This window comes from Mytilus californianus, unplaced genomic scaffold (genome assembly GCF_021869535.1).
Source record: "Mytilus californianus isolate M0D057914Y unplaced genomic scaffold, xbMytCali1.0.p SCAF_3, whole genome shotgun sequence".
Classification (NCBI taxonomy): domain Eukaryota; kingdom Metazoa; phylum Mollusca; class Bivalvia; order Mytilida; family Mytilidae; genus Mytilus; species Mytilus californianus.
In genome coordinates, this window is record NW_026262679.1 from 90,763,987 (window position 1) to 90,779,623 (window position 15,637).

Consider the following 15,637-nt stretch of genomic DNA (forward strand, 5'->3'; position numbering starts at 1 on the left):
GTTAACTGTGTATGTAGAATTTTTGCTGTGTTAGAAAGTGGTGAAAATTTAAAAAAGGCTATCATTATCCTTTATGGGCCAGGACATACTACCGTGCCACCAGCATCTCTAATCATACAAACTGATGTACAGTAGTTGTCGTCTGTTTATGTAGTTCATACGTGATTTGCGTTTCTCGTTTTTTTTTTTAATATATAGATTCACGGTGTATAATCGGAACGCTTCAATTCAGAATAACGGCTTGATAACGCTACGATTCGGATCGGAGAACGGTACTTTACAGATTAAAATGGAAAATGTGACCGGGGTGCTCTACTTATGATGGATAGTGCAAAGAATGAGAGGTAGCTATGCACTTAATTTGGGTATCACTCTATACCTTAGGATTTGGAAATATTCATGTTTACTTGAAAAAAAACGGAGATTACCCCGAAAAAGTGCATACAATTAACATACGGTGATTCAGCATTTTAAAAATGGTTCCGTTTTGGGAAATTCTCAACTTAAATGTATACTATACAATAATAAATGCCATCAAAAAAACGTTTGAAGCCTAACTTCTTTTTTTGTATCTGAGAATATGCCGTCAAAACAAAGAAAAATGTGCACATAAAAAAATCACGAAAACGCTTCTGTTCAGATTCAACATTTGCTGCATATTATTTGGAAACACTGCTATTAAGATTTATAGAGTACGCTTCTGTTCAGATTACAATGGGAATATCATTTACAAAAATTTGACTGCAAATAAATGTGTACGTATAGGGCAAGACGTGTAGCTTGTATATATTTGCCATGTTGTTTCATGTAATTTGTGTAATTCATGGGTGCAATTTTCTCTTTGGAAAAGTCGCCATCAAAATCAATAATCGAATCGAATCGAATGTAATTTGTTTATTATTTGCAGGGTGAATCGAAAGAGGAAAAGAAGCAGTCTATGGCTCCATAAACCGAAACAAAATCGAACAAATGCAAATGCAGGCACACCAATAAATATTAAGTCACTAACAAGTATTCGTAAAAAACATCAAAATGGTCCTCCGAAAGCACAAAAAGGGCCGAAGGTGAAGAGAAGGAAATTGTTTACCCCATCAAAAGATGAAGACATTACGAAAGAAGTACAAACACTGTTGCCAAGTATTCTCAATAAGATGAAAGACAATGGACTTCGTGCGGATTTCTGCGTTTTACTGAAGACAATAAGCAACGGAAAATTCCCGCTCCAAAACATAGCGTTTTTATTGGTGTTGGATGTGGCAAGATGGTACTCACTGCAAAATACGACACAAATGAGTTACCCAGTACATACTATGAAATTTTGGCGAGTTTTATACAGAATGTTTCACGGTAAAATTTTAAGATTTATGTCTGGAGAAAAGTCAATTGGACAAATAACAGACGGATCAACATCCAAGGGAATCTACGATCCAGCATCATCATCTATCAACTTTGCAGTACCAAGTGTCAATCGTATAAATGAATTTGAATCACCAAATGCAAGCATTCCTCGTGAAATTCTTCCTGGGGTTATACATTCATCCATTGGATTCCTACCAAAAAACAAGTCATTTGTTCTATCAGTTGACGGAAAAAAATTGGCAACTGGGCTAACGGATGAACGAGGAGATCAAGATTTGTTTCAACACGAGGATGGTGAGTCTTTAAAGTTGCTACCGGATCGCATTGATGAGGAAATTACAAACATAGAAACAACCAAGACTTCATGGAGTAGCATGGAACATACAGAACAAGCTTCTAGATTAATGCAAACTATAAAGATAGTATCACATCGAATTAAAGATCTTCGCGCTTTGTTTCAAAAGCAGAAGTTTGCATTAAATAAGTTCGTCAAGGATGCTGGGGATGATTGGAGAAATTCCAAGTATGTTTTTCCATAAGCAGCATACAGACAATGATATACCAGATAAAATCTGTGATTAAGAGACTTCTTTCTGTCAATGATTGTTTATTGGAGAAAGGGTCTGACTTGTATGCAAATAAAAACGCATTTGCAAAGAGAGACACAATAGATACCTACTCTCAAGTAAACTGGATAACCTTAAAAGATCCCGAAAGTTTGCCGGACTCAGCTGTCAATAACAGTCGATTCATCAAACAAAGAACAGACCAATGGATAGAGATGAGGAAGAAATTTAAACTCACAGGTAGTACACTGTACGAAGGAATAGGTCTCGATACATTAAAAAATCAACAGAGACATTTTGATATAGTTGTTAGGGGAGTTAATACTCAAGAAGAATTTTCTGAAGAAGTTCGAAATAGGATGCATCATGGGACTGTATCTGAAGTCCATGCAATAGCTACTTTAGTTGGCAAAATTGTACCATTATATCATCCAGATCTACAGTTTGTTGAAGAAGGAGCTCGAATAATCTTTTGTGAAGACAGACCCTTCATTTTAGTGTCTCCAGATGGTGGACTAGGAATCGTGAAATTAGAAAACACGCCCGACAATATAACAGATCCTAAAGTGGCATTTGAATTCAAATGTCCAGTAGGAACAGACTACAAAACACCGGTTCACTATGAAATTCCTGTAAGGTATGTGTCACAGTTGCTAGCAGAAATTGCATCAACGGGAACAAAAGAACTTGTTTATCTTAGCTGGTCTGCAGAATCTTTCAAGTATCGTTTCACGAAGAGCTATGGAAGATGATCATAGACGAAGCTTTATCGGTTTACAGTACAGAATTACCGAAACGACCGACAAGAATTTCAGAAGCAGCCAAGAACATCAAACGAAAGCCGTCTTCTTTTAGGCAAGAACACACCGAGCTTCTATGTGAAGTGAAATCCGTGAAAGCCACGTCATTAATCATATCACAAACACATATAGAAACCCCATTCGTTTTTCCATTACCACAATTGGAAGATTAGAGTCTGAAACAGATATATTGGAAGTATTTTCAGAAGCGAAATTGGTAATGAAAGAAGCATATCAAGTATGCCGAAAGAAGGCAACAGAAGTGCTGGTATGGCTGGCTAGTGATTCCGATAGAGAATGGAATTCAGAAATACCACATGCATCACCCATAGCGTACGCAATGAAGGGTTACAGCTTATCGACCAAAAGCATGAGATCAATGCACAACGAGATACAGCAAACATGCTTTAAAAATCGCATTAACATTGAGTGTAGCAACTTCGATGGACAGTGGTTAAGACTTGCAACCCGTGATGAATATGACAAGCCCTTAACTCTTCTACAGTTGCAACGAGACACATAGGAGGAAGCTAAGAAGGCAAACAGGGATCAGATATTGACTATATTTTCGAAGGCACTATTAGCTCCAGCCATTGAGAATGATTTGTTTTGCACAAGACTATCGGGTCTTTATCTGTTTCATACCCATTGTACAAGAAACTTATTGATGCTTTAGAAAGAAAGAAAGGTAATCAGGCAGATAAGCTGACTTATGACAGTGATGCTGTTGACAGCCCGGGAACTGATCAACTGGCATGTCTTCCTGACAAAGCACTTGACCTTCTAATCGGAGATGACAATGCTGATATGATAACAGCATTAACACATGAAGATCAGACTCATCCAGATGAGCAGACACCCGAGGAGACGATAGCAAATCCCACGGAAGATGAAGTAATGGTGCAAAGGACCAACTTACAGTTACAGATAAAAGATGTAGTATATCAACAAATATTGAGCATACAAAGCAGTCAATAGCAAACAAATGGCAGTCAAAATCGTGGATTCAATTTAAAGCAGATATCCATAGTATTGCACTGTTAAAAAAGCTGACACACGATGAAATGAACGTAATAATTGAAAACACTTCGGAGATACAAAAAAAAAACATCGTACTGTGATCAGAAAAAACTTGAGACATGAGGACAAAGCTAATGAAATCAGTAAGATTGTTGGCAGTGGTGAAGAAAGCATTTCGGAGAAAAAGGTAAAAAAGATGTTGACCTTGAAGGAGTTTGCTGTCAGAAAGATAAAAACGTCTTACAAAATCAACACAAGAAACCTTCCCAAATCATTCATGAACATTTTGTATGCAACTTTGATTTACCCACAAGAACACAAAAGATGGGTAGACAATTCACCTTTTCCGAAAGATTTAGAAATTAATGACGTAGGTTCAACTGAATTATTTGCATATCCAGGATTTAGTGATGAAAGACAGAAGTTGGAACCGATGTGTCTCGATGCTCATCATTTGTTTGTTAATTTAAGGGTTAAGGTCTGCAAGGATGGAGTAATGCGTATGCGAAAAGAACTTTCTCTAAACAGGTGGAAGCAAAAATGCGAGAATTTTCTGCCAAATAGTACGTGAATGGTACAACGCTGAAGATTCGCCAGGCATTCCTGCTGCCGAACGAGTATGTCGCCGTTTACGTATGAAGGCCTTTTTACTACGAAATGTTGACTTTGGTGTGTTTCCTCCGTATGGAGCGTATATCAATGGCTTTACTCGTGCATCCTTTGAAGGATTCTTGCAAAGAATTGATACCTGCATCCAATTATATTCCCTATCGAAGACTGGTACATATAACGTGCGGTCTGTTTTCAGTTTGGCGAATGAGACTTTCTTCGGCGAGTTAAGTACCATGGAATGTACACGACTAGGCGATCAGCATACCAAGGCTAATTTCAATCGTCGCAGAAATACTACACTATAGATTTGATCCTTCAGATAGGTAACATTTAAAAATTGCATGCATTATAATAAACTATGTAAAAAAAAACGTGTCGTTCTCGAAAACTGTGCAGGAGATATTTTTGTTTAACATTGTCATCCAGATTTTAAAACTAGACAACCAGAATTAATAGTTACCAAAATAAATAAAGCAACTTATAATTTAAAAAACGCATTGAGATTCAAACTAAAAAGAAGTGTTGACAACGGAAGAACTATCAAAAAAGCACAATCAATGGACAATAGACAAACCTGGGAACAAATAAGGACAAACATTGGAAACTAAAAACAAATGAGAAACACCGTACCCCGAAAAACTGGGGCGACCTCAGGTGCTCCGGAAGGGTAAGCCGGTCCTAATATGTGTTAAATCCACTAATGCATACTTAAATGAGCAGAAAACATATAAACGTAAGTAAAAACGGCGTCTTAAAAAAAAATACGTACTAAACTAAAGAATTAACTGTTACGCTCTAGTTTAAGTTGAGTATATTTACTTTTATGTACACTAAGGGGACAACCATTGGAATTTAAAAATTTCAAATATATGTTCTGACCCTTGCAAATTCGCAAATACCAATTAAGAATCAAATGGTCGTCCCTTAAAGGTACACACGGTTTAAGGTATGTTATTCATATTTAATTTTCAGGTTGTCTTCATTTTTCTGAACGTGTAACAACTACTCCCAGTGCAATTGTTTGTCCTTGCCTTTTCATTGTATATGTTTTTGTAATTTTCACAAGGCCTTTCGCATGGTTACATCAAGACAACCTGTATATCCAGTACCATACCTTACTAAAACAAATCCAATTCCAACAGGCACTGTTGAGGAAAGAAATGGGTTGATGGGGAGTCCTTCTCGAAAAAAAAACCAGTCGTACAGAGGTATAACGTGGCTAATGTTTTTCCTCTTCTACATGTAAGACCGAAACATAAAATTAAAAGAGTTTATCTCGGCCTAACACATAGAACATTACATGGAAAGTAAGCTCTTGATGATCTTTTCTACAACCACCATTTTTATTGGAATTTATAGGTCACACGAAGTATCTTTATACCTATCACATTTAAGAATGTATTTTGTAATGTGTGAATTTTCGTAAGCTTTTCATCCCACCTTGAAAAAAATCAAAATTAGTTTGAGATTCCAACCAGTGTACTAAGTATGAAATGAGGCTTGTGCCCCTAAAATACGGTTGACAAATGATCATAAACCAAAATACTAAAACGAACTTCCTAATTAGAACATGACAGTCGAGCATCTGTAGTATATTTATATATATATATAAATGCATCTTGTTGACACCAGTATACTAGTTTATTCCGTCATGACTGATATAAACTTTGTCGTGCAATCTGAAATTAAATGTAAAAGTTCACTGATGATAGATATAGGAAGATGTGGTATGAGTGCCAATGAGACAACTCTCCATCCAAGTTACAATTTATAAAAGTAAACCATTATAGTTCAAGGTACGGATGAGTCTTTTAAAGACGAAACGCGCGTCTGGCGTAAAAAAATTATAAGCCTGCTACCTTTGATATGTATTTACAACCACTGGGTCGATGCCACTGCTGGTGGAAGTTTCGTCCCCGAGGGTATCACCAGCCCAGTAGTCAACACTTCGGTGTTGACATGAAATAACAATGGTATTGTCATTTTTATAAATTTACTGTTTGAAAACAATGAATTATTCAAAATACTAAGGATTTTCTACCTCCAGGCACAGATTACCTTAGCCGTATTTGGCACAACCTTTTGGAATTGTTGGTCCTCAATGCTCTTCAACTTTTTACTTTATTTGGCTTTTCAATTATTTCGATTCTAGCGTCACTGATGAGTCTTTTATAGACGAAACGCGCGTCTGGCGTTATAAAAATTATAAGCCTGGTACCTTTGATATGTATTTAATTTTCAGTATTAAGTTTTAGAAGATTTTTTTTAGGGACCATTTTTTTTATTCATGTGAACGCAAAAGAACAAAACAAAGAATCACAAAGCCAAGCGATGTCTCGAAACCAGGCGAAGTGTCCAGGGGTTGCCAACCAGTCAGACAGCATCATAGATGCGACGAATCAAAAATTTTACCAACAAGATTGGGAATTGATATGATGGAATTAGACACCTTATAATTAAAAATATCTGAAATATAACATTTATTGAATAAACTATCAAACAATTTATGGCAGTTGAACATTAAAAAGAATTCAAAAACGGAAATCTGTATCATTTAAGTGTGACCTGTTTAAAAAGTCCACATGGTATTCCGGGGAATTGTTGTTAATGTCGCCACCCGTTACCGTATCTGTTAAAATACTAACTCCCAAGTAGTTCAGGAGTGATGGGTCATAATCAGTCATCTGAAGTAAAGAAAAGGCGGCATTTCAATAGTATTTCAACAACGCATAGTACGAAACTTGCCCCATGACCCTTCGGAATATACATAGGATAGTACGGGAATGGGGAACAATGGGCTTAAAAGCGGAGGATAAATAAACGTGAATAGTGGGTGCCGTCAGAGCAAACTGGGCACGGTGATAGAGGGGGTAGAGGGATAGCGAGCAACGGATAAAAGAATGGGAAGAGCGGAATAAGAGGTAAGTAATTTGTACCCTCCCTCTTGGATACTCAAGCAAAGTCTGGGATTAACATTAAATTTACAGAACGTAAAAGTTGCAAAAAAACTGCCATTACAGAGCTGATAGATTACAATAATGAACCAGGCAATATAACATACTTCCTTATGAACAAACCAATAATGTCGTACAATTATTTTGTGCACATATCCTTGTTTTACTAAGCCTTTACTTACTATTTACAACCCTTACATTAAATATTGATAGCCCGAATTTCCACACACTAAATAGTTGGAGATATATTGTCCCTCTGATATACCCTTTCTGTCATTCCCCACCCCACCCCTGTTTAGAATAGCTTTAAAGGGTGTTGTTTAATAAAGCTGATATTGATTCAGTGATAACTTAAATCTGAAAAGTGGCGTTTCCATAAAATGAGGGGCCTGACTCGGGGGGGGGGGGGGGGGGGTCTCATCACGATTCACGAGTTGATTTTTTTGTCAATCACGATTCACAGAAAATAAATTTCCATGATCACGGATCACGAAAATATAAAAAAAAAAAAAATCTGTAGAAAAAAGCATCACGATAGCGAAAATACGCCGATCACGAAGAACGAAAATAACCCATCAGGCCCCTCTAAAATGTTAAAATCCGAACAGAATCGTTGTATTGAATTTTATATAATATGACGTCATATTCCTGTTTAAGTTCAATTTTCACCAAAGTACATAATTAATATGGTGTATCTTGTAATAAAGTTTGTGTCAGTAATCTTAAAAAACTTACAACAGTATTTATTTACTAAATTTAATCGATTAACCGGTAGCTGTGAACGTTACCCCCAACTTTATATTTTTTGTATATACAAATACACATTCTCAAGATCAAATGCAAACTAAACAATTAAATATTAGGAAATAATAATATCTCAAAAGTTCCGTTAGATTATATGTCATTTACAAACATATTCCTGTTAACAAATATTGATAAGTTTGTGGAGTGACGTAACTTACCGTAGTCAGTTTTCAGTTGTAAAATCTGTAAAGTACCGTTCTCCGATCCGAATCGTAGCGTTATCAAGCCGTTATTCTGAATTGAAGCGTTCCGATTATACACCGTGAGATTAGACCGTTGGTTTTCCCGTTTGAATGGTTTTACACTAGTAATTTTTGGGACCCTTTATAGCTGGCTGTTCGGTGTGAGCCAAGGCTCCGTGTTGAAGGCCGTTTCTTGACCTATAATGGTTTACTTTTATAAATTGTTACTTGGATGGAGAGTTGTCTCATTGGCACTCATACCACATCTTCCTATATCTAAATGACATCATTTCTAATTCTTTTTTTTTTTATAAAACTATCCAAGTCACATGCAGACTTCTGTTTTATTTTGCGTAAACGATTTCTCCTTCTAATATTACGCTTAATATCAGCGATACATAAAACAACCTTTAGCTTACGTTTGATCGTTAACCAAAAATATCGCACGCGTAGCACAAAATTCCATTTTATATTAAAAACAATCGTACTTTGCGATGGCCGTACATTGCGTGTAAATCGCGTACCATATTTGTGTGTACTTCAAGTCTTGAACCTATCACAAAGCGATCACAATAGACGCAGGTCAGTTAGAACAGAAAGAGTTTCCCCGAGACAGAACCAATTTAACGGAAAACAAAATTAATATAGATTTTATATCTAGGTCCCGACTTCTTGACCGGTAGATCTTTTTTGAGCTGGTTGATGTTCTGTCTCTCCGCCTGGAAAGAGCAACGATAAGGAACTTTGCCATAAACTATACATTAAGTTTTTAAAACAATATTGAGGTTTTATGCCAAGAGTTGGTTCCGACTGAGATAGGAGATATTCACAGGATAAGTCGGTCGTCGGTTATTAGCATTATCTGAAGCAGAGTCAATTGTCACGATTCTTTTTCATAAAATAATTTCCTCCTGGACCAAGAAACTTCGAGATAGATTAAGAAAGATTTCCACTGTATGTCTCGGATGCCAAATGTTGATTGTACAATTGACGGAACCTTAATTGATTCCGATTACAAGGCCATGTAAAGATGAGCAGGCCTTTGGTTGCAGAAATAATTTTTATAGCGAAAACGTGCAAGGCAATTGTGATGCTAAGATGAAATAAGTATAAGTCCTATGTATGCTATTTGATTTAATTTTCAATAACTCTTCCGTATATACCACCGTAAGTAAAGGGACGCCAAACAGTTTAACGTGTATCTTCCGTCCTATGTTTAACCTATGTTTCTCTCCAATAAAAATGTTTCCTCTATCTATTACTGGCCGTTTTTATATTTATTTATCTTTAAAGAGTTTTTACATAATTAATGCTATGTTGTCTATTTCAACAGCTTAAGTCAATTATTCTTGTTAATGGTCTACTATTTACAACTTAAGCTTTAAATAAGAGATTGTGGGTGACAAACTAATACGAAAATTGCTCCCATTTGATAACCGCAATATTGTAATTTTTATCTTAATTTAACACAAGCAATTGTTTTACTCTTTTTGTCATCAACTCCAAAGTATCTACCACATTTGAACATGTAGTATATCAATCATCAAACATACTATTGAGTCAAAATTGTAAAAAAAGTGTCTGTAACAGGTTAATAATTAGTATGGTCAGGTTATATATTATATTTGCTGCTCACAGGCACTTGTTTATCTAAAATAATAGAATGTGTCTGAGGACACGAATCCCCCTCTCTTTGCAATTTTCCAAGTTAAAATGGGGCTTAACTCTAGAACAGTAAATGACTCACAATCCAAATTCGAACTCTGTCTGCGTGTTGTGGTTCTTAACATTGTGTATGAGTTTCATAAAATTTGGATGAGGAAAACTTACGTTCAGGTATTTCACATCCAATCTTTTATGGTAATATTCTTTACAAAGCACAAAAATGTCGGCATTCACCTCAAAAGCTAACCAAACCTTTGAACAGACTTATTCAGAAGGGATAAAGTTACGATACTGTTGTCAGGTCATTAAAGATGGCATATTTTGGTATTAATATTGATTCACTCATAGGGTCTTTGCATCGGAAATAAACTCATGTATTCTAAAACCAGTTGTTGGCATGATACAGGTTATGTTCTTCTCATATAATTTATGATGTCATGATATTAAACCCCTAACGGGAGGGATTGTGCTTGATTTTCATATGATGAAGACATAATCTTTCTATCATATTTATTGAGGTCTGGAGCTGGCATGTCATCAACTGCTAGAAGTCCTTTGTTAATTTATGTATCATTGTCATTTTGTTTAGTTTCTTTTGTTACCTATTCTGACATCGGACTCAGACTTCTTTTAAACTGAGTTTTACTGTACGTATTGCTGTGTGTTTGTTTAATCTACATTGGCTAGAGGTATAGAGGGAGGGTTGATATCTCACTAAACACGTATAACCCGGCTGCATTTTTGCGCCTGTCCCAAGTCAGGAGCCTCTGGCCTTTGTTAATCTTGTATGTTTTTTATTTTTAGTTCATTTATATGTTTAGGAGTTTAGTATGACGTCCATTTTCACGGAACTAGTACACATTTTTGTTTAGGGGCCAGCTGAAGTCCGCCTCCGGGTGCGGGATTTTCTCGCTGTGTTGAAGACCCATTGGTGGCCTTCGGCTATGTTTTTTACTCTTTGGTCGGGTTGTTCTCTCTTTAACACATTCCCCATTTCCATTCTCTATCTTATTTGCAGTAAATCTTGTCAAAATAAGTATTTTTGAACTAATTATTAGTGTAAAATATTTCCTGTTTTCTTTCAAACTATACATATAACAACAAGTCCATTAGAGTAAAAGAACAAGCGGTAGGATAACAAAAAGAAGTATATTTAACTCTACATTAATTTTCTGTACCTTATATCGCATTTAATCTGTGAACAAACAAATAAAGATATTTTTTTAAACTGAATTTTGATGTAAAGCTCTCCGTGCTCGCAATTCTAATAAAAAGAGCAACTTATTTGACCACAAAGGTTTACAAGACAGAAAATTTAATTCAAACGAAGAAAATAAAGCATTATAAAAGTGTAACGTATAAAAACCGAATAAGGGACAAATAAGTAACGAATAAGTAACAGGGTATCCGTCGAGCTCGAAGACGGAGACATATGCGCTAACGGGATAATTTCATCTCAGCGAAACAAGAACTAACACCAGAGACATGAAAAGAACTAAAAAGAGATCATTAAAAAGGGGCAATGTATAAAACGCGAACAATGAACAGATAAGTAACAGGGTATCAGTCGAGTGCAGAAACGGGTACACACGCGCTTATAGGGTAATTTCACATCTACAAACTAAGAACTAACACCAAAAACAAGAAAATAAAGCATTAAAAAGGTGTAATGTATAAAAATCAAATATGGAACAAATAAGTAGCGAATAAGTAACAGGGTATCAGGCGAGCGCGGAAATGGGGACATATGCGCTTACGGGGTAATTTCAACTCAGCGAAACAAGAATTAACACCAGAGACATGATAAGAACTAAAAAGAGATCATTAAAAAGGGGCAATGTATAAAACGCGAATAATGAACAGATAAGTAACAGGGTATCAGTCGAGTGCAGAAACGGGTACACACGCGCTTATAGGGTAATTTCACATCTACAAACTTAGAACTAAGACCAAAAACAAGAACATAAAAGAAAATAAAGCATTCAAGAGGTTCAACATATAAAAAAGCGAATAAGGAACAAATAAATAGCGAATAAGTGACAGGGTATCAGTCAAGCGCGGAACTGCTACATATGCGATAACGGGGTTATTTAACTCCACGAAACCAGAACTAATACCAGAGACATGAAAAGAAACACTTAGAAATCATTAAAAATGGGCAAAATATAAAAAGCGAATAAGGAACGAATAAGTAATAGGGTATCAATCGAGCGGGTAAACGGGCACATACGCTCTAATAGGGTAATTTCAGCTCTACTAATCAAGAACTAACACAAGAGACAAGAACATAAAAGAAAATAAAGCATTAAAAAGGTGCAACGTATTAAAATCGAAAAAGGAATATATAATTAGCGAGTAAGTAACAGGTTATCAATCGAACGCGAAGACGGGGACATACGCACTAACAGGGTAATTTCAACTCATCGAAAGCATTGCTAACACCAGCGGAAAGAAAATAAAAGAAAAGAAAGCAATAACTAGAGGCTCTAAAGAGCCTGTGTCGCTCACCTTGGTCTATATGCATATTAAACAAAGGACACAGATGGATTCATGACAAAATTGTGTTTTGGTGATGGTGATGTGTTTGTAGATCTTACTTTACTGAACATTCTTGCTCCTTACTATTATCTCTATCTATAATGAACTTGGCCCGGTAGTTACAGTGGAAAATACTTTGTAAAAATTTACAAAAATTTACAAAATTTACAAAATTGTAAAAAATTTACTATAAAGGGCAATAACTCCTTAAGGGGTCAATTGACAATTTTGGTCATGATGCCTTATTTGTAGATCTAACTTTGCTGTACATTATTGCTGTTTACAGTTTATCTCTATCTATAATAATATTCAAGATAATAACCAAAAGCTGCAAAATTTTCTTAAAATTACCAATTCAGGGGCAGCAACCCAACAACGTGTTGCCTGATTGGTCTGAAAATTTCAGGGCAGATAGATCTTGACCTAATGAACAATTTTATCCTCATCAGATTTGCTCTAAATGCTTTGGTTTCAGAGATATGAGCCAAAAACTGCATTTTACCCTATGTACTATTTTTTAGCCATGTCGGCCATCTTGGTTCGCGGGCGGGGTCATCGGACACATTTTTTAAACTAGATACCCTAATGATGATTGTGGACAAGTTTGGTTAAATTTGTCCTAGTAGTTTCAGAGGAGAAGATTTTTGTAAAAAATTACAAAAATTTACGAAAAATGGTTAAAAATTGACTATAAAGGGCAATAACTCCCTAAGGGGTCAACTGACCATTTTGGTCATGTTGACTTATTTGTACATCTTACTTTGCTGAACATTATTGCTGTTTACAGTTTATCTCTATCTATAATAATATTCAAGATAATAACCAAATACATCAAAATTTCCATAAAATTACCAATTCAGGGGCAGCAACCCAACAACGGGTTGTCCGATTCATCTGAAAATTTCAGGGCAGATAGATCTTGACATGATAAACAATTTTACCCTTTGTCAGATTTGCTCTAAATGCTTTGATTTCAGAGATATAAGCCAAAATCTACATTTTACCCCTATGTTCTATTTTTAGCCATGGCGGCCATCGTGGTTGGTTGGTCGGGTCAACGGACACATTTTTTAAACTAGATACCCCAATGATGATTGTGGCCAAGTTTGGTCAAATTTGGCCCATTAGTTTCAGAGGAGAAGATTTTTGTAAAAGTTAACGACGACGGACGACGACGACGGACGACGGACGCCAAGTGATGAGAAAAGCTCACTTGGCCCTTTGGGCCAGGTGAGCTAAAAAAGTGGAATGTATAGAAAGCAAACAAGGAACGAATAAGTGGCGAATAAATAACAGGGTATCAGTCGAGCGCAGAAACAGGTACACACACGCTAATAGGGTTATTTCACCTCTACAAACCAAGAACTAACACAGGGGACAAGAAAACAAAAGAAAATAAAGCATTATAAAGTGTAACGTATAAAAAACGAATAAGGGACAAATAAGTAACGAATAAGTAACAGGGTATCAGTCGAGCGCGAAGACGGGGACATATGTGCTAACGGGATAATTTCAACTCAGCGAAACAAGAACTAACACCAGAGACATGAAAAGAACTACACAGAGATCATTAAAAAGGGGCAATGTATAAAACGCGAATAAGGAACAAATAAGTAACAGGGTATCAGTCGAGTGCAGAAACGGGTACACACGCGCTTATAGGGTAATTTCACATCTACAAACTTAGAACTAACACCAAAAACAAGAAAATTAAGCATTAAGAAGGTGTAACGTATAAAAATCAAATATGGAACAAATAAGTAGCGAATAAGTAACAGGGTATCAGGCGAGCGCGGAGATGGGGACATATGCGCTTACGGGGTAATTTCAACTCAAGGAAACCAGAACTAACACCAGAGACATGATAAGAAATAAAAACAAATCATTTAAAAGAGGCAACGTTTAAAAAGCAAATAAGGAAAAATAAGTAACAGGGTATCAGTCGAACGCGTAAATGGGAACACGCGCTAATAGTGTAGTTTCAGCTCTACTAACCAAGAACTAATACCACACGCAAGAACATAAAAGAAAATAAAGCATTCAAGAGGTGCGACGTATAAAAAAGCGAATAAGGAACAAATAAGTAACAGGGTATCAATTGAGCGGGTAAACGGGCACATTCGCGCTAATAGCTAATAATTCAGCTCTACGAATCAAGAACTAACACAGAAGACAAGAACATAAAAGAAAATAAAGCATTTTAAAGGTGCAACGTATAAAAATTGAAAAAGGAATATATTTGATTTTTGATTTTTGGTGTTTTAACGCCACTTTTAAGTGCCGCTTTTGGGCTATTTCGTGGCGGCCAGTTTTTATTGGTGGAGGAAGCCGGAGTGCCCGGAGAAAACCACCGACCTTCGATAGGAAAACTGACAATCCTAGTCAATTAAGATTGGAGTCGAGTGCACCCGCATGAGCGGGGTTCGAACTCACAACCTCAGTGTTGACTGGCTAGTGATTACAGTAGTAACTACCTAGACCACTCGGCCACCGAGGTCCCTAAAAAGGAACATATTATTAGCAAGTAAGTAACATGTTATCAATCGAACGCGGAGACGGGGACATACGCACTAACAGGGTAATTTCAACTCATCGAAAGCATAGCTAACACCAGCGGAAAGAAAATAAAAGAAAAGAAAGCATTAAAAAAGTGGAATGTACAGGAAGCGAACAAGGAACGAATAAGTGGCGAATAAGTAACAGGGTATCAGTCGAGCGCGGAAACGGGTACATACGCGCTAACAGGGTAATTTCACCTCTACGAAACAATAACTAACATCAGAGACATAAAAAGAAAAGAAAAAGAAAGCATTTAAAGGTGACAACATTTTAAAAGCGAATAAGGAACGAATAAGTAAAGAACAAGTAACTAGGTATCAGTCGAGCGCGGAAACGGGTACATACGCGCTAACAGGGTAATTTCACCTCTACGAACCAATAACTAACATCAGATACATAAAAAGGAAAGAAAAAGAAAGCATTAAAAGGTGACAACATATTAAAAGCGAATAAGGAACGAATAAGTAAAGAACAAGTAACTGGGTATCAGTCGAGCGCGGAAACGGGTACATACGCGCTAACAGGGTAATTTTTCTTACTCGAACCAATATTTTAAACCAGAGTCAAGATAAGAAAAG